The 20,249-nt window shown below is 48.3% G+C and overlaps 1 protein-coding gene and 1 pseudogene across 2 annotated transcripts in view; one reads left to right on the top strand and one right to left on the bottom strand.

The window, feature by feature from the left end:
- The window catches only part of LOC108392176 (TIMELESS-interacting protein-like), a 36,941-nt pseudogene extending 21,013 nt beyond the window's left edge, over window positions 1–15,928 (bottom strand).
- The window catches only part of SPOCK1 (SPARC (osteonectin), cwcv and kazal like domains proteoglycan 1), a 466,123-nt gene that overhangs the window by 268,363 nt on the left and 177,511 nt on the right, over window positions 1–20,249 (top strand). The window lies entirely within an intron of this gene.

Raw genomic sequence — 20,249 nt, 5'->3', positions numbered from 1 at the left:
TTGTGACATGGGACCCAGGCACGCCTTCTCCCCAGCCCAGCTGCTCCAGCCTGCCCTGCCTGATGATTGGCTTATCAAGTACCAGAAAGCTCTGGGAAGCCCAGTCATAACTTAGAGGGGAGAGGCTTGATTTCTCTCTCTGGATGCCCCCTCGTCCCAGACTGGGTGCCTAACTGGAATGACAAATGTATGTGCATTCTGTTCTCTCCTGTGCCTCCCTTGGTTAATACACAGGCTCTAAAGAACAGAATGGTGTGTCTCTTGAACAGAACAGGTCATTTGAAAGCATTTCAGAAATAAGTGCACATGGTTCAGTCTTAATTCTCCAAAAACTGAGGTATACTATTGCTTCAAGAATCCTCCAGCTAAATAGTTTACGCAGTCTAGCCTTGTAAGTAACAAGGAAACTAGGAGCTCTCTGCTTCTTTAGATTATTCCATTTTCAGTGTTAAGATGAATTCATGTAAAACTTTCTTTTGCCGGTTTCTTTTGCCGGTTGTATAGGGGTGTGTGTGTATGTATGTATGTATCTATGTGTGAAAGAAGGAAGTTCACAGAATGTGGAATGAAACTGAAATTCACTTTACTGATATCTCCTATCTCTTTGCTTAATTGTCCTATGTATAACAGGGTGAAAGTATCACTCTAAAATTCTATAGAATTGAAAATGCCTGGAGAAGAATTGGCAACGCTGGGTCATATATTTGGTCGCAAGCTCTTTCAGGTCCTGGCTGTGTAACCAAGAATCAATATCAAATCTCATTGTGTTGGCAAACACACAAGTTTGAAAGGCTACAGTGCAACACTGAAAGCACTAGAAGTGCTTGAGTCTTACTGCCCAAGAACATAAAATACGGATTTATTACGTTTAGTGTTTAGAAGAGTTTATATTTCCCTGCATTTCTTGTGGTTTTGTATTTGTGTGCCAAGCATATCACATGCATTTTTTAAACTTGATCCCAGTAACCGTTTGCTAATTGACTGTATGAATCCATTTTCCACCTTCTAATATAACATAACTTCACTGGCCGTTCTCAGGTTGGAGGTTTGGGTTCTTGTTTGTTTATCTGGATTGACTGATACTGGGACTGAACTCTCAGGGGGCCCCTCATGGAAGCAAAGTACAATGGAGCAATATGTGGTTAGTCTGATTCACTCAAACCCGGCGCCTTCTCATCTGTCACACAAGGCACTCTTGCGGTCCCGGGCTCAACAAATTATTATGAAAATGGTTTCACATTTTCTGCCAATGGTAATGTTGCCTGCTTCCAACTTGGGGAAGGATATTTACAGTGTTTCTATCAGTTTGAGTCATATCAGAGCAAAATCAAAGGACTTCCATATCTGCTTACTTTTAGAAGCAATTCATTTATAGCATGCGGGTCATGCCATGCTGGCTCTGATATGGCCTGGTTATTTAAGGCTTTGGCAGCCTTAATAGCTTTGAATTATCTAATGGAAAATATCTTTTAGAAATAGGAAATAGTAAACACTCTGCGAGTAATTCTTACCATGGTGTGGGATTCGATACTGAAAGGGAGAGAAAGTGGTTGCTGCCACATTCAGGGGACTCTGTAGAGAATTTTGTTAAGGCTGGCTCATCAGGTTGATGGAAGGAAATAATACTTATTGAGTGTGCTCTTTGAATTCTCACAACAACCCTGTAAAACAGGTGTTGTTATCCCAGGTTTGTGAATGAGGAGATGGAGGTGGAAGGGGTCAGGAACCAGCGGAGGGATGGCCACGAAGTGGGGCTTCACATCCCAGCAGAGCCGCCACCGCATCCTCTGTCCCTCTGCTCCCCAAGTGGTGTCTATGTAGTCCATTCCAGGTACACGGGAATGGCATTTTAGATGGCAGAGCCTCCTTTAGGGAAGCAGAATGGAGGTGTGAAAAGCTCAGAGTCCCTCCCATCCCTGACGGTGTGACCGTCTTAAGCTTCACCTCCGCATCTATAAAAATGAAGGCAGCCCCCCCAATTCACGTGGTTTTCCATACCCGTGATGCTCGGCTGGGACAAAATGATCAGCGTGGCCACGTCCACAGAGCCCCCTACCCTGGCAGCCACCAAAGAGAATCCCGTGATTGCCAACCCCATTTTTTCTCTCCTCTTTCCTTTAAATAGGGAAAACTGTTTTTCTGGTTGGAAGAGAGGCTCAGCCAGTCAAAATACTAGGGGCAAAGAGAAAAAGACACCTAGATAGGGAGGGGCGAGGGCTATCAGGGGTGACCAGTTCCCGAGGCGGCTGCTTGGGGCTTGAGGGATGAGGGCGGCGGGAGGGTCGTCTTCAGAGCTGCTGGTGTCTAAGTGTTTACGTCCTTTTCAGTGCTTTTCAGAGCCATTAAGGTATGAAATTCCTTTTCTTAAAAGAATTTAAGTTAAATGAATAAGCTGTGCTCTGATTTTAAACCAGGTAGGATTTTAGATTCATAGGGTGTGATAATGAGTAAGACTAAGGATCCGCCAGCGGCGGTGGTGGGCATGCGCGGGGCACGCCCGGTGCCCAGCCCTCTGGATGCGCTCACTCATTTCATCTCAAACAGGGCACGTGTAGCACAGGGCCCCGACATGGCATGTGCTTGGCTGGTGTTCATTCCTGCCCCCTTTCCTCTGGCCCCAAGTCCCAGCACAGGTCGGCCACCTCCTCCACTCTCTCCCCGCTCCTGCTGCAGGTTGGCCTCAACTTCCCCACTGGACGTTGCCCCCTTACCATCTCAGCCTGGGCGAGTAGGAGCCCAGGTGACCTGTTGTGATGTGAAGCCAGTGTACACCCAGGGCCGGTCTGCACGGATGTGTTGCACCGAATCCCATGCCTCTCTCTGGACAGTTAAGAATGTTTGATTGTAAAGATCATGGAGGAAATACATGTGCATCTGCAAACCACTTACTCACCTCCCTCATACGTAATAGTAACTCAGGAGAAGGCTGGTGCTGGTGTTTTTATCCAGCTTAGAGCAGCCTGGACTGGAAACACTGTCTGCTAAGTGGCCTGCTCCAGGCCTGCACATGCCCATCGTGGGGAGTGTGGGGTGTCAGCAACCCCACAGAAGGACAGCTGTGCTGGTCTATGACAGGCATGGAAGGGACTTGTCAACGGGCCAGTCGGAGGTCCCCAAACTGGATACCAGGGAACCTGGACAGAGGAAATTACAGCGACCTGGGATGGAATATGAGGAAATCTGTGTCACTTAGGACAAAGGACTATAATCTTAAAAATATTTATGTTCAGGAACAGCATGCTATCCTGTCGTCTTCCTGGCAGGATGCAAAGGTTGTGGGTTAGCGTGTGGGCTGCCCAGTCACCCAGCTGGGTCATGTCTGGGCTCTGACATCTACTGGGCATTGTGTCCCTGTGGCATGTTCTTGAATCTCTAGTTCTTAGCTTCCTCACTTGTGAAATGGGGTTAATTGTCTTGTTTATGAGCATTTGAGAATTAAATATGAAAACCTAAGCATACTGTGTAAGACTTGCCTGACATCCAGTAAATGCTTAATAAATATCAGTTATCATTATATCTATGCGAAGTTTCTCCTGCTTATATTAATTATGCTGGTTGTAACATTGTAAAAGCTATTTTATTTATTAATTTTTAAATTTAATTTAATTTTTGAAATATAGTTGACATACAATGTTAGTTTCAGATGTATGACAGTGACTGACAATTATATACATCATGAAATGTTCACCACATTAAGTGTAGTTAATATCCATCACCATACAAAGCATAACAATATTATTGACTATATTCCTATGCTGTACTAATCATTCTTGTGACTTATTTTATAATTGGAAATTTGTACATCTTTGTCCCCCTCACCTATTTTATCTTTCTCTGTACCCACTTCCCTCTGGCAACCACCAGATTGTTCCCTGTTTCTATGAGTCTATTTCTGTTTTATTTGTTTATTCATTTGTTTTGTTTTTTAGATGCCATATATAAGTGAAATCAAATGGCATTTGTCTTTCTATGACTCATTTCACTTAGCATAATACCCTCTAGGTCCATCCATGTTGTTGCAAATGGCAATACTTCACATGGCTGTGTAATACTCCATTATATATATGTACCACATATTCTTTATGCATATTGATAGACACTTTGGTTGCTTCCATATCTTGGCTATTGTAAATAATGCTGCAGTGAACATAGGGGCACATACATCTTTTCAAATTGGGGCTTTTGTCCTCCTTGGGTAAATACCCAGAAGTGGAATTATTAAGTTACATGGTATTTCTACTTTTAATTTTTTGAGGATCCTCCTTACTGTTTTCCACAGTGGCTGTACCTTTGGACATTGCCACCAGCAGTCATGAGGGTTCCCTTTTCTCCACATCCTCTCTAGCACTTATTTCTAGTCTTTCTGAGGCTAGCCATTCCGACTGGTATAAGGTGATAGCTCATTGTGTCTTGATTGCATTTACATGATGATGAGGGACGTAGAACATCTTCTCATGTGTCTGTTGGCCATCTGTATGTCCTCTTAGTAAAAGCAATTTTAACTTGTAGGATTATATTAGCATTTCCTAAGTATGTCTATTTTAATGTATATCTCTTAACAGCTCTAACAAGCAATTGGGCAACACACAGAGACCCAGAAGGGCAAGTCACTTGCCTCACACGCCCGGGCGAAGAGCTCAACCGGGTGGTCGCCCTGACCTCTCCTGTTCGTCCGTACGCCTCTCTAAAATAATTTCCCCTCGCTTTTCCAGATAACTGGTAGACTCTCCCAAGTCTCTTGGTGCATTTGGCAGGCTCACACAGTTCGGAGGCCCTGGCAGAGACACGCAGGTGAACTTGGCGTGGGCCGTCTGCAGGCAGGGGTCAGCTCCATGCAGGAAGCTTCAGGGGCTGGACAGGAGTTCCCAGGCCACTCTATGGCTTTTTGTTTGCACACTTGGCAACCCCTTCCTTGAACCGAACCTCGAGTGTGCTCAGACTTAGAGGTTCTTATTGGCTTCTTGGAATCTAGCCCAATCTGGCAGCCTTAACAAGGATGTTAAGTGGGTTTTTGAACACCACCAGCGGTTCCTCTAGAGGAATTGAAAAGAATAATATGTACTGAATCTTGCCTCTTGAGATCTTGTATCACAGGATGGTGTTAGGACTAGGAGTGTGTTTTTTGGTTTGCTTGCCTGGCTCCTCATGGCTTTGCCACTTGTAGAATTTTTTACCTTGGGCACGTACATTGACCTCTCTTGGCATTTAATGGGCATCACCTGTCCAGTGGTGGCAGTGACAGCGTGTCTCCCATACTGCTCTGGCAAGTCCTTAGACGAGCCAAGGTGTGCAGCATGCTTGCCCCCAGAGCGGATCACATGTAAGTGTTCTGCAAAGCTACTTAGTTGTTTGTTTTTCTCTTAACTTCATTGTTTCTCTCTCCAGAGACTAGGCCAGGCCGGCCTGGCATAGGGCTGCACTGGGTCTGAGTGTGGTGGGCGAGTGAGAAGTGCTGGCCCTTCAGCACTGGCCTTGACCTGATGGTGTGTCTTCTCTAAAACTGAAGCTAGGAAGTCAGTGCGCAGTCCTGCTGTCTCCTTTCCTGCTCTCCCATGTGGACGGTTCATCGCTGCCCCAGGGCTGAGCTTTCTCATCTCAAAGCGTCGCAGAGGTGAAAGTCACCCGCCCAGGTGGTGCAGCCAGTCAGTCATGCCCTGTGAACTGTTGCCTAGCACCCACCTCAGCTCTGGCAAGGTGGTTGGGTGGGGGGGGTGCTCACCATTGACAAGGCAGGCAGCTTTTCTGCTACAAGGATGCCTGCCTTTTCCTGGGATGTGCTGGCTGCCTTGTGACTTCCACCATATGGGTTTCCTCTTTACCCGGAACCATGCCGAATTAAGTCCAAGTAACTCACACCTTGCTCCATGGCAGCATTTGAGTAATTTATTTTTTACCAAATTATTGCTCCGTGTGGATTACCATGCTGAATGCGGGCCATAGCAGTGAGTGAAAGAGGGGTTGCCTCCGTGGCCCTGTGCAGCCTGCAGGCTCCTGGAGAGGTGAGGGTGAGCTAGCAAAAGAGGCACTACAATGGACAGAACTGTTGGAAACACATGGGGTACTGTGACGGAGTAAATCACCCCCTTTGGAGTCCCTGGATTCTCCCTTCTTATAGGGAAAATGTTTCAGCTGTGTCTGGTTGACAAGGAGGGAGCCAGTCAAGCCAGGGGTGAGGGAGGTGCCTGGCATGCAGAGGAAGCAATGCGTGCACAGGCAGGGTGGAGGCAAGCTGAGTGCATTTGAGGGTCAGACACTGAGGAGCCCTTGTACTGGGGGGCAACTGGTGGGAGGTGAGAGGGCACGGCTGGGCAGACCTGTTTGGGATTTGGACTTCACTCCAAAGACAGCAGGGACCCATGAAAGGGTTTTAGGCAGAGCAGAGGGGTCTGGCTTTGGGCAGAGGCTGGATTTGGTGGGGCTGGGGAGTGACAGGAGATAAGAAGGCGGGGCCTCGTTGCCTGGCTTACTGCAGAATTTCCGGAGGGCAGACAGGCCATGGCCAGGAGTGGAGTGCTGGAAGTGGGAGTCGGCAGGAGCAGAGCCGTTGGGATAGTTTTTAACGGTAGAATCTGTAGTGCAGCATGACGGGTTGAATAGAGAGGAGAGAAAAGAGAAGGGTGGCTGTTAGATTTCTACCTTGACCATGAGTGGGGGACGGTGCCATTTATTGATGACCCTGGAAACCAGCTGCCGTGTCTCCCTTTTGTCGGTCGCTGCCCTGCTCTCTGTCCAGAGCCGAGCCTTTCCAGGCAGAATACTGCTCTCTCCCAGGCAGTGTGCGGTGCATGAAGGTCTAAAGATTTTGTTTGATTGGGTTGACACAAACCTCTGCTCTTACCAAACTGTTGTGCTGCTGGCTGGACATTGCTAATAATATTGGGAATAAAATTAAAAATAATATTAGCATCTGATGTTCATCAAGCCAGTACTGAAGATTTTGTAGGCATGATATTCATCAAAGACTTATCACCAGCTCAGAGTTCGGGGGTCATTATTTCCATTTTGCAGAGGAGCAAACCAAGGCTTGAGTTGACTGATTAACCAGCCAAGGCCACCAAAAAAAGTGCCCAGTAAGGGACTGAAGTCCACGTCTGCAGGCCCAGAGCCTAAGCTCTGACCCAAGAGGCAGAGTCATTCCACATGTTCTGGAAGAATTCTCCTTTCCCCTCCCCTGGAAGTGGCAACACATTGTTAATCCACATTACTTCAGAGGGGTTTTCCGTAGTGTCCTTCCAATCAGGCTGATTAATTTATGAAAGAGAGACAGTTATGCAAGAGTGACATTGCTCCTGATCTAAGTGGTTTCTTGTTTACTCATGCAACATTAGAAAGTACCCTATAAATCAAAAAGTTGTAAGCCAGGTAGAGGAAATAATGTTTCTTGATGACTTGGTGAGATACCCTAAATTCATTTAAACAGCATCATATGCAAAATTCTTAAGGATTAGAGAGAGAGAGAATGATTTTCTCATTTAGTTAAAGCATGTATTAGCCTTCAGGTAAACATGGTAATGCCGTCCTATGGAAAAAGAGTAAATAGCAGTAATGATAAGGAAATCATATGCGGAGCATCAGTGATTAGAAGCAGCTCCTGGGGCCTCCCCAGGGAGGTAATGATAAGATGCTCAGGCCTGGAAAACGTTCATTATGCCTCTTTCTTCAAGAGAGTAAGTCTCATGACTTGAGTCTTAACACCTTGACTTTGGGAAACGTTCTCATCCCAAAGGGATAGTGACACTGAAGCTGTCACTGAAAGTAGCAAATCAGGTACCACTTTCCCTTAGGAGCCTGAGCAAGGGGTGTGGTGGCAGAAGGAGTAACCAGATCATTTTTGACTGTCAGTGGTCAGGTCCAGAGAAGTGTTCAAAGTTTAGAAGCCCCATCCACAGTGTCAGTTACCAAAATAAGGGCATTGAAGGAGTGTCATCGGTTAGTTATTTGTTAAACCAAGGTAATCATTAGCTTAAATGAAGTTTCATTAAGGTTATGTACTCATTAAGTATAAAATGGCTCGAAAAAGCTTAACTATCATCATTTCTTAGAATAACTCAAATCTTGGCTAGGGTGGTTGACTTTCACCCTTGCGTAACAAGCAATCAGCATTTAATTAGTTGAGCACTTTGATGTGTTGATTAGAGCACATTTAGGACGTGAATATGGATGACATTCTTTAAGCAAAGCTTCAGCCGCTGCTTTTCTAAAACTTCTTGTCCAGCAAGTTTCAAAAGCTCACAATGAATATGGATGTCAGTGATTATTTATAGAATAATTCTTCTATTCCCATCCTTAGCCTTTACAAAGTTATTTTTGAGTTTACTGTGACCTGATTTTTAATTCCAGGAAAAGAACACTTTGTTGTTATTTTCCCTTTCAGAAGCTGAGCTCCTTAAATGAAGGAGACATCTCGGCCTCTGAGCATCTAACTTATTTACAAGTGCAGGAAATGATTTTGAACTCCAATAAAGCCTCTAAATGCCGCTCAATACAATTTTTGCTCATTGCTTCCTCTGGAGCTCTTATGTATGCTGGAAACACAAGAAATTGCTATGTCACCTGCATGTGTGTGTGTATATATTCTTGTACATCTGTGTCAGGATGCATAAATGAGGTCTCAAGCGGAGCCAGATACCCCTTGTCCTGAGCTCGATCTGGCTTCCCTGGTTTGTCACACTGCACGATGCCTTCTGGTTTCCCCTTTTATTTCCAATACAACAAGCACATTTCTTTAAAAATTAAATGTGTATTAGCAGTATATTCTCATGACAGATGTTTTGTCCAGACTATGAACAAATAGACAACCATACCTTCCCTTCTATTCTTTCTTCATTTCTCTTTCTCTTTTTCACCATCCTGTGACTTGCTTTTCCGGTGTCGAGATTGGAAGTTGTGAGGCTTTGCTGCAGCTACCATTGTGGGCTGTCATTAGAGGCTGAGGCGTCACAGTGAGATCGGGATTATTTGGAAATGATGGCATCCAGTGATGCGGAGCCATGTTCTGCTCTCATAATTGGCAGCATATTGTGCTGTGAGGCCTTCAGTGTCCCTGTGCAATGGAGTGTCCAGGCACCGAGGGGCTACTGGGCAGGGAGCCCAGGCGTGGGGGCCACATCTAGGCCTCTGCTGAGTTGAGGGTCGGGAGGCCCTTTGTGCTGCAGCTTCCATCTGTATGTAAGCCACATGGATCTTCTCTTTTTATGGTCCTCTCCTTGGAATGGAACTGGCTATATTTGTCACACAGATTCTTTAGAGCCGAGGGAGTGTTGCTGTCATGAAAATCATGGAGCAGAGGAGACAGTGTGCGCCACTACTGTAGCCTTTGTTGAAGTTGGGCTTAAGCAATCTTTCTCACGGAGGGTATACATTTACCTTTTAGCTTCTTTCCATTTTTCTAAGGGAAAGCTTATATTCCCCTATTTGTTCAAATCAACTGTGCACATGCAGTATTTTTAAATGTTAACACTAGATTTGGCACCCAGGCCTGGATTACATCCCAAGTGTGGTATCTCTGGGACTTAGTTAATAAGGTTCTGTTTATATCAGCAGGGAGAATATTAAAATTCTCCCCAAAACAGCTTGAAATGTTACAGTGGCTTTGTTTCTGAGGCATAACAGCAATGAGGCACGTTATTAATTTAGAAACAGCTAAGTAGAGGCTGTCTTCCTCCCCCGTTAGAATTAAGTGATGAGAATGGGCATTTGTAAAATTCACTGAATGCTCTCTGGGGATGCTTATTAAAATCCTAACATTGTCCTAGGGTTTTGTAGCAGATTCATTATCAGCTGTAATCTGATTAGGACCACTTTGTTTTGTGATCACCATGCCTTCTGGGGGACCCCCGCGTGTGCACGCTGTTTCTCTGCTGGCCCAGCCTTTCTGGTCTCTTGTTCTGATGAATTAATTCCACCCCTTTCCTGTCAATCAGAGACTTCACTCGCTGCCTAACTCGGGGTCAGGCATGGTCTTGCTGATGTCCTTTTCCCCTTCCTGGGCCAACTCAAGAGAACAGTTGCCTTGATGCCTACATTGTCCCTTTTCATTTTTTTCCCAAGAAAATTACATTTGGAAGACACCCACTGCAAGTAACCCGAGTGGGGCTTGCATAATCAATCCTGTTTCTATTCGTAGGTGACCATCTCAGCCCCTCAATTCGTATTCTCAATGTTGTACACAGAGGCCTCCTTATATTATCTGTTCTGGATTCAAATTCCAACCTGCAGGAGCTTCCTAACTACTCTATGCCTCTACTTCCTTGTCTGTAAAAGAGGGATTTGTTCATCCATCCACCTATTCACCCATTTGTTCAGTGAGTAGCCAAGCACCTATTTGCCAAGCCCTGCTCGTTGACTGTAACTACAGTAGGAAGCAGACAAAATGCCTGCCTTCGTGAGCGTAGTTTCTGGTGAGAGACAATTCGACAGTCAAGCTAAATAAGTAAAATCTGGAGTCTGTGAATACAGGTACCAAAGAGGAAAATAAGACAAAGGAAAAGAATGTGGAATGGGGAGTTGATATTTTATTTTTTATTTGGAGAGGGGCTGTTGACATTTTCAGGCCAGGGAAGGTCTCCCTGAGCAAAGCCCAGGTCGGGGTGGGGAGTTGCAGGAAAGGGCATTTGTAGAGAGGGTGCAGCAGGCAGAGAGGCCCCAGGGAGGGTGTGTGCTTGCCCGAGGGATGGCAGGGATGTCTGGAGGAGAGTGAACAGGGGCAGAATATTAGGAAATGAGAACAGGAGGTGACAGGCCCTACAAACATGGTGTGGGCTCCGACTTTCCATTGAAGAGGGTCAAAGGGAAGAAGCCAGGAGATGGTTGCTCTGGGGCAGGCTGGGGCACCGGGGGCTTAGGCCAGGGTGGTGGTAGAGGGGGCAGTAAGATGGTTGAGTTCTGGCTGTATGTTGGTGGATCTGATGATGGACTGTGGTGGGAGGGGACTGCAGGAATTGCTGGTTTGCTCGGGGAAATTCAGGAATTCACTCTGAGACATGTTAGGGGTTCAGTTGTTCATTGTTGGATAGACGGGCCTGAGTATCGGGGAAGACATCCGATCGGACATGGGAAGGGGTTGAGAGTCATCAGCCTGTGCTTGGTGTTTAAATCATGGTATCGGATGAGATCATTTTGGAGGGAGCACAGGAAGAAAAGCAAAGAAGTCTGATGACGAAGACTAATCGACCAAGACTAATCTCCAACATTCAGAAGTTGGGAAAATGAGGAGGAAGCACTGATTAGAGGTAAGAGGAAATCTCTAGAAAGGCGGAGGAAAACCGCGACCCATGTAAAGAAAGTGTTCAAGGAAAAGAGAGAGATCGTCTGGCTTAAATGGGGCTGATGGAACGAGTAAAACAAAGACTTACAACAGACAAGGTTTAGGTAGTAGCCAGAGATACCTGAGAAGCATCCTGGACACGTCAGCTTTTTGCTCAGTAAATTAGCTCTCTGGTGACTCAGGTAGCCCAGCAGGCTGTTTGCTGACAACGTGGCCTTTAGAGAATATACACGAAGAAAAAGAACGACGGCTTGGAAGAGAATCCACGCAGGGAGGTGAGATGGTGTTAATGATTCCGGAGACACATGTCAGACTGACGCCATGTTCTTCCGCAGCACTGGGGATTAACACGCATGCCCAGGCTGGCTCTGTGACAGGCAGCTGTCATCCGAGGGATGACAGCAATGTCTCGTGTCCTTGGGGTCACCTTGTGGCGGGATCCGTGGCTCAGGCTCTGAGGAAGAAGACTTTTTTCCCCTTCAGAGCTCAGTGTGGATGATGTGAAATTCAATGCACAAACCAGTGGACTAGATTCTGCCAGCCAGGACTAAACCTTGATAGTTACTTGCAGGTCTTTGGTGTATGGTTGCAGCGGCGTCGCACAGAGGGTGTGGAGACTGCGCTCTGGGACGTTGAATAGCTTACCTGGGGCCAAACAGCTGTTAGGAAGGGGTGCTGAATTTGAATCCATTTAATGAGTACTTATCTCCTACTCCACATTGCCTCTCCATGAAAATATATTACTGTGATAATCAGAAAAGAAAAATCTTAACCTTTTTTTAAGGAACGCTGTGTGTTCCCAAATTTGATTTTTAAGCTTATCTGTTTTTTGTGGAGAAGTAGTATGGGGATTTTTCTTTCTTAATGGAAACTGAAATTCGAGTATCTACTCCGTGCCAGACGTGCCACACACATTCTCTGATTTGTCTTCACGGCAGCCTTGGCTGGTAGGGGTCAGGACTCTTGTCCTGACTTCGCGCGTGAGAGCGCTGACCCAGAGGGGCACAGGGGCTTCCGTGTGGTCACGCAGCCAGGGCTGGGCAGAGCTGGGGCTTGAAGTGATCCTGTTTCCTTCCTAAGCAGGCACTCTCACACTTCATCTCAGAGTGCCATGATGGTTCTGTGAGTGTTTTCTGAGCAGAGTGGAGCAGAATCAAGCCCCAGCCTAGGTTTTGGGTGTGCAATTGGAGAGATTCATGCCCTAGGTGGGTTCTGGAGGCGCTGCGGGATCAGCGGGTTTTCCACAGTGGTCCTCCACAGGACCCCGGATCCCAGCTGTGTTGCTGAGATCAGGTGACAGTACCTCTCCTGGGTACCCTGCCTGAAACATCGTCTCCGGGTCACAGCACAGCCTGAGTCACCCTCATCACCCAGCTTCCTCCAGCTGCTCTGGCCAATTATTTTCATTGCTGGATGTCATTTTTCCTGAGGTGAGATGGGGATGGACTCAAGAACTAGACCAACTATTGCAAACCCCTGGAGACCAAGATTCCTTGACTCAACAAATACACAATAAGTGCCTAGTGCATGCTGGACACCCTTGTATTGACCACACAGTGATGACAAAAACAAGCACAGTTTTTGCTGTCCTGGAGCTTACAGTTTGGGGAGGAGACATATTATCAAGCAATCATAAAAGCAAGGGTACCTTTAAACAGTGCCAAATTGTGCTCTAGAAAGTTAAAGAAGGAAGATTTGGCATACTTAGGGATGATCTGGGAAGGCTTCCCAGAGGAAGTTGCATTCAAGCTGAAATTTAAAGGAGCTGAGTATGACAGCAGAAAAGGAAGAACATTGAAGCCGTAAGAAACAGCATATTTAAATGCCCCCTTATGGAAGGTAGCAGGGTAAGTAAGGGGGTCAAAAGAAGGCCAGAGGGCAGAGAGCAAGGAGAAGCCTGGCAGGAAATGGGGCAGAGGGATGGCTGGGGCCAGACCACACCAGGCCATGCAGAGCCCCTAGGGAGCACTGCCATGGCCCCGTAGCCGTAGGAGCCCACCAGAAGGTGCTCAGGAGCATGTCGGTGGTGACAGGTTCCTACTGTGGGCAGCTCCCCGTGGCTCCATGTAGAGGATGCATTGGGTAAGGAGGGCAGAGATTGGTGCTTGCATTTGGGAGACTGCCACCCCAGATCGGGCTCGGGGTGGACCAGGAGGGAGTGGTGCTGGGATGCGGACAGGTAGATGAACTCGGTGTCGGGATGGAGCCCGAGGGACTGAAGGCGTGACTGAGGAGCTGCGGTAGTAGAGGAGTTTCCAGGCCCCCTGTTTCTGAGCATCCTCCCCAGAACAGCATTGTTCCGGGCCCACAGTACCCCTAACGTGGTGGACTTTGGGGCACTTGGTGACCTAAAGGAGTAACTCTCTTCCCTCAGGAATTTTTCCCTCCCCTTGGGCTGAGTCACCTTACCCACCTTAGTGCCCCCCCCACCCCTTCAGATGCTGGGTGCAGGTCCAGGCTGTCACCTGTGCTTCCGACCCACCAGCTATAGGTAGGGGGTTCCAATGACCCCAACTTGGGTTTGATTAATTGGCTACAGTGCTCAGAGAACTCAGACAAACCTTTTACATAGTCGGTTACTGGTTTATTATAAAGGGACGTACCTCAGGAACAGGCAGCTGGCAGAGATGCAGAGGGCAAGGCCTGGGGAAAGGGCAGAGCGTCATGCTCTCGGAGCATCACCCCCCAAATCTGTGAATGTTACCAACCTGGCAGCCCTCTGAGCCCAGTCCTTTGGGTTTTTATGGAAGCATCATTGCATAGGTGTGGCTGATTAAATCATTGGCCATTGGTGCCTGAACTCAGTCTCCAGCCCTCTCCCCCATCCCAGGTCTGCAGGTGGGGCTGAAAGTTCCAACCCTCTAATCACAGGGTGTCTCTGGGCCACAACCCCCATCCTCAGGTGTTTTCCAAAAGCACCTCACTAACATAACAAAAAGACACTTTAATCCCTCACCACACTTAGCAAATTCCAAGGGTTTTAGGAGCTCTGTGCCAGGAGTGGGGTTGAAGACCAAATTTTAGTTGTTACTATAAATCACAGCATGACACAGGAGTGCTGTGTGCCTGCATATTGACACCCACCCAGGGTGCTGAGCCCTGCATCCCTAGCTTGGAGGCGCCTCTACCAGCCACCCATGGAGGGATGTTACCCCTGGTGCTTTCAACCAGCACATACTCATAACTTTCTTCTCATTTCCAATTAGAGTGGGCGGTGAACTTGGCTGGGCTGAGTCACTTCCCAGAGCAAACAGTCCGGGTGATGATTGACCTAAAGCCATGCTTTGGAACTGTGGGCAACCCTTACATCAACCCATGCCCCCTGGCAGCTGTCCAGGTTCCAGGCTGACCCACTGTAGCCTTGAACCAAATAGGGCCATCATGCCTGGGCCCACTCCCCCACCCCCACCTCTTCCTCTGCCTCCTGACTAGTGGGGATGACGGTGTTTTAAGATACCTTTTAGAAAAAAAATTGATGTTGGTAAAACCGGAGCACTGCAAAGTTATCTTTTAAGTGTCTGTGAGATTCAGGTAAGTTGCTAATTGCCTGTATCAAGGCGAGTTGGCAAGGGCGTGCCCATGTAAGAGAGCCTACGTGGAATCCAAACACTCAGGTGGACAGAGGATCATTGGGAAACGTATAGTTAAGGCTCCGCGGGAGATACTGGGGGCCTGTGCACAGGTGTGGGGGCTGCAGGCAGTGAGGGAAATTAAAAGGGGGGCAAATCAGTTTATTCACCTCAGGTGTTTAAGAGGGTCATTTTACATTGTTCAAGTGAGAGGAAAACAAAGTGATGGATGACCCCTTGGCTGCATGGAGGGTTTAATCACAGACTGCTGCCAGGCCGTTCTGTCTTCCTAATTCTTGTACTGGACGTGGGGGGGAGTCTGAATTGCATCGGGTAGAGAGTGTGGCTGCTCTTGGCATTTTGTTTGCATTGTGGTTAAACCTGTCAACCTAGTACGGGACAGGGGTATGCATTGTGGGCATCCTTGATCAGGAAGCTCTGACCAGAAATGGGGCATCACCTGCTGGGGGGATCACATGGGATCTTTCTGCCGAGTCGTGGAGCTCCTCTGGACCTGGGACGATGGTGGTCAGCAAGGACTCTAAGGCAGAGCAGCGAGGTCTACCCTCCTGGAGGGGCTTCAGCAGCGGCTGGGGTAGGGAGCAGGGGTCTCGGGGCAGTGGAGGCTGTGGAGGGAAGGTGGGAGCAGGAGCAAGGCCAGATCTGCTCTGTGAACGCCTGGAGGGAGGGGCTGTCCCCCTCTCCCACCTGCCCAGTGCCGGGTGGCACGTGGCTGAATCTGGTAAAAGCAAAGACCATGTCATTGCTTACCGCTCCACCCACATCTCTGCATGTTCCATCTGCTACTGTCTGTGGCAGTGCCACAGTTCCACTGACAGGCCATGGGTTCTCTTCCTCCTGGGCCCTTGCACATGCTGTTCCCTCTGTCTGAAACACTGTTCCATTCCCATCCTCTGGCTAACACCCTCTCATGCCCACTCATGTCTCAATTTCCCTTGGGAAGACTTCCCAGCTGTGAAGAGGGTGCCTAGGAGCACCCTGTCTCCCCTGCTGTGCCCTTCCCATGTGTTCCTTGCTGCTCGGCTGCTAGACTGTGTTTCCTGCACCTTGAGAGCCGGGCACAGCGCCCCATGCAGTCGAGACCTAATACCCCAGTAACTAATGTGACTGGCCTCTATGCAGCTTCTCTCTGTTGGGTGATGAAGAAAGTGTCATTGATTCTAAAGCTTGAGGGAAAAGAAGCTGCTGTCAGAGATGCTGTCAGACTCTGCCCCTGCTCTCTGGGAATATTCAGTCTGAAACAGACACGTTGGCATACCAGGTACTATGAGTTAAATGAGCCATTAAGCAGTTTCCCATTCTGCACCACAAAGTGAGGTACCCCTTTGGGGTGTGGGGGCAGGAGAGCTGTGCAGGGGCCTCGGGCTGCCTCTGGGAGAGGAGAGAAACCCAGGGCCGTTGGGGGCAGGGGTAGCCTGATAGGTTATCTACACGATGGCACTGTCATCTCCCCCATTATCATTTCCACACTATTAAATCTGCCTTTCCTAACATCTCCTTGGAGGGGAAATAAATTACAGCACCCTGTACCTATAGCCCACTGCGTTATTACCACTAATGTAACTTCTCAGGAGCAGCCAGGCGCTGTCCCTATTTCATAGCCATTCGCATCCCCAAAGCTATATAAAGCTATCAAGTATTCATGGACACCACTAGACCTTCCATTTTTCTTTGCTGGTGGTACCCAAAGGTTTGAGGGCAGGATTAAGCTCGGGTTGCATTTCTACTTGGGGCTTCAGTTCTATCCTTACATATCCCATTAATTAGGTTATTTCATCAAAGGCATGACTTATGAAGGAGTTCCCATGATGTGCTGCGGTGATGGCCCAGTAGGGGTCTGGGAGATGGCTTGTCTCGCCTCATTTGGGAGAGAATGGTGCTAGGGCTGGTGGGCTCCGGATGCCCCCAGGCTGGCCAGATGTTCCTCCTCCAGTGCCCTCTGCCTGCTCCAGCGCTTCCACCACCCAGTTACTCTAACCGAGAAAGTGGAATCAAAATGCCTGCTGCCCACCCGTCAGCTTCCACCTCCCCTAAACATTCCGTCAACAGCCCAGGCCTGTCAGGTCACCTCCAGGACACACGTGGAGTCTGTTCACCTCTCATCACCTCCACTGCCACCCCTCTCTCCTACTGCCTCGTGTCTGGCAGGAACCTGCTGACTGGTCCACCTGCTTCCTGTCCTGCCCACCCTGCTCCAGTCCCTTTGTCACACAGCCATCAAGTGACACTTTGTAACAGATACATCTAAAAATATACCTCTGCATCTGCCTACCAGCTTTAGCCCAGCCCCATTGGCTTCAGATCATTTACTCAAAGAAACAAAACAACCTAGATTTTGGTAGCAAAGATCCTACCATTGCCCTTCCTGGATCTCATTCTGTTCTTTTCTCCCCAGAGGTTAACTGAGATCCTGAGTTTTTCATGCCCACGTTTATGTCTTTACTATGTAAATATCTGTAAGTAAACATCCATGCTGCTGTTTCGCATTCCCTAATGCTCATATAGGTGCTATCACACTGTGCTTTTTAAATCTTATTTCTGAGGTTTATCCGTGTTGATTCACATGGTTCTAGCTCCTTCGCTGTAGCTGCTCGGTGGTAGTCTGTTGTACACACAATTTACTTGTCTATCATACTGTTTTTGGATATTGAGTCATTTTTTCAAGTATAAATCAGATTGTTTCACCTTTGCTTACAACCCTCACAGGGCCCTGAGAGGAGGCTGTTCCAAGCCACGTGGTCTCTGCTGGCTGTGCCCATGCCTCGGACTGCACAGCTCGATGCAGAAAGACGTGGGTGGGAGGCGGCCTCCGGAGTGGGAGGGCTCTTACAGGCTAACTCCTTTTCTTTATCCCCGCCTGGCATGGCTGCTCTTGGTGGGTGACTGACACTGGACTCCATTGCCCTGGGCTTTAGGTCTAGGTAGCCGGGCTTGGACTCCTTTGCCAGGCTTTTTCATAGGCTGGGGTCTCCAGGGAGACTCACAGCCCTTGATCCCTCTAGGACACAGACCTGGGAGGGAGTCTCTCTGAGCTGTTTTTCATACTACTCTCTTTTTGAGCACCTCTCCTTATAGCTCTCTTCCATAAAACAGATTGTGAGCTTCTTGCAATGCAAACACTGGGAATTTTCTGGAGCCCAGCACCTCAGCTTTAAGACTCACAGACTTTAGGGTCTGCTCTCTACCTGCACTGTCTCCAATGACCTTGTGTAAAGGCAGTGAGACATAGTGGGTAAGCAGTGTGGGTAGCTCGTAGAAAGCCTATTTTCCGTAATGAAAAAGTTCCAAGCTCATTCTACCAGAGAGGCCGTTGATACTGTGTAGGTCCTGGAAGGGTATGATTGACTTTTTGATACTACCAGTCAGGTTCTACAGTCCTTAAAAAGGAAATTTGTGATCCATGCAATGATTTTAAGCCACCAGATGAAACCCAGCTTAGTTTGAATGAAGGTTTAAATGCCCCAAAGCCAAGGACATCAAACTGCTCAGCTTAGCCCCGGAGCATGCTGAGTCGTCGAGTCCACTGCAGCAGGGTCTCTATCATAGCTCAGGCCTTCTTTAGATACAGGTGGGTGTGAGGTGCTGAGGTCTGCCTACAGATGATTGCCAAAAAGGGGATAGAAAGACAGGAATGTAGTATTAACTGAGGACTTACTGTGTGCTTTGAAAGCCACATGTTAACTTACTTATTCTTAATATGCTTCTCATTTATGGAAGCAGAAACATTCAGAGAGATTAAATACCTTGTTCAAGGTCACATGGCCAGGAAGAGCTGGAGTTTTTCTTCTGTGCCTGTAGGTCCTGGCCCTCTGCAGCCTTAAAATGGGAAGGTAAGACAGGAATCAAGAGAGAAGAGGGAAACATTCTTCTAGAACATTCTTTCCTCAGATGCATAGTCAGGACACAGACCCTGGGCTCTTTCAAAGCGCCCTTCTCCTGTCCTGGGTGGGCTTCTTTTATAAGACTCTGCAACAGGAAGACCCCCACAATGAATTCTCCTTGGTATACTTCAGATATATATATATATATGGCACTGTGTCCATTGACTGGGCTGAAGAAGGCCCTGGGTAGGGAGGGCAGGATCTGACACCAGGCCTGCCCAGCCCTGGATCTTATGCAAGAGTGGGGAGGGAAGACCACGGGTATATGGGGTCATGAGCCTCCTTAAGGGAAACAGTTGATCAAGCTTCCCTGGGCTGTTGCATGCAGGCTGATGGATGGTAGAAGTGTGGGAAGAGCCTCTAGGGCATGGGATGAGCGAATGAGAAAGTCCTGAAATCTTGGGAGTGCAGAGTGTAGTCAGAAAATGGCAGTTGGATGTGGCTAGAGCCAGGAGCGGGTTGGGGACAGGTAGCCTGGGCTGTGTCACGAAGCCCTTGGCCACCATAAGGAGGGTGCCTTCCATCCTTTGCTGTGAGGTGACCGCGTGCCCCAGGATGCACTGTGAACTTGCCCGGACTGACGCTCACCTTGTAGGGTAGGACTTCCTCCCCTGCAGATGCAGCCAGGTGGGAGAGCTGTCACTGCCACACAGCCCTGTGTCTACCCTGATGTACAGAAAGGTGACAGTCTGAAAACTCATGTTCTTGGGACATGATTCCTTTGACTAATTTATGCTAATGACATGGGATGCCTCCTAATGGATCACACCCCCTTGTGTGTCATGGCACCACCCTGGCAGCTCTGTCGAGGGCATCCACAAGGGGGTCCCTCAGGTGGCTGTCAGGAAGTGATATGAGTGGCTTTTCCAGGCCCCCCCAGAACTCCATATGGAGTCCTGTTTTTACCATATTGTGTTTTAATGGTTTATGTCTTGTCTAGAATTGACAGCCAGTGGGAACATACCCAGAGGGAGGGGGCCTTTGTGTCCACAGTGCCCAGGACCCAGCGGGTGCTCAACGCGTGTATGAGTTACAGATAGCTCATGAGGGCAGGTTGGAAGGTGGACTGGAGGGAGACGAAGCCTGAACCCAGTGAGGCCTCACTAAGGAGGTAAATCAGATGCGAGACTATGATGGGGTGGGGGCGGGGAGCTGGTGGGGGGCTCAGCAGGTAGATGATGCTGTGTGGGGCTGCAGGGGATGAAGAAAGAAAGCACAGATGCTAAGGTTCTGGATGGGATGCCTGAGGGGAACACAGAACAGGTGGCCTGGGGAGAATCAGGCTAAGGTGAGTGTAGGGCAGCCTAACTGTCACATTCCTTGTGGACGGTCCTTGGGATGAGGGGCCACAGGCCCCTTGGGCAGGTGGGCCTGGTGCTCAGTGGTGAGGTTGGGCCTGGACAAGTGCCAGGCGCCATTGGCATTGAGGAGCCACGGGGGAGTGGTGGGCAGAGGGTTGCTGTGCCCTCCCAGGGAGGAAGGAGTTGGTGAAGGAGGGTCAGGAGGGGATGC

Source organism: Manis javanica, chromosome 14 (assembly GCF_040802235.1).
Source record: "Manis javanica isolate MJ-LG chromosome 14, MJ_LKY, whole genome shotgun sequence".
In the NCBI taxonomy this organism is placed as follows: Eukaryota; Metazoa; Chordata; class Mammalia; order Pholidota; family Manidae; genus Manis; species Manis javanica.
Note: the sequence above shows the minus strand (reverse complement) of the source record. Positions and strands in the feature narration are given on the sequence as shown.